Below are 342 nucleotides of genomic sequence, written 5' to 3' on the forward strand. Positions count from 1 at the left end.
GCACAAGTACGGAGAGTTTGCTAGAGAAACCGTACAGAATCTGCGATACGACTCCTACGGAACGGGCATTGATTTCCGCGGCATAGCACCTACATCTGAGAGAGAGAGAGAGAGAGAGAGAGAGAGAGAGAGAGAGAGAGAGAGAGAGAGAGAGAGAGAGAGAGAGAGAGGGAGAGAGAGAGAGAGAGAGAAAAGATTATGCGTGAAGTTCCGACCAATATAGAGCCACGGATGGAAGTAGAAAAGGGCTTATAGACAGAAGACGACGGCATGGAGGAGATGCTGGATGCCTTCTTCCAGACAAGCGATGAGAACGCGAACGAAGCAGCACCAGAAGTCGTG

Source organism: Adiantum capillus-veneris, chromosome 26 (assembly GCF_014529385.1).
Source record: "Adiantum capillus-veneris isolate H3 chromosome 26, ASM1452938v2, whole genome shotgun sequence".
Lineage (NCBI taxonomy): Eukaryota > Viridiplantae > Streptophyta > Polypodiopsida > Polypodiales > Pteridaceae > Adiantum > Adiantum capillus-veneris.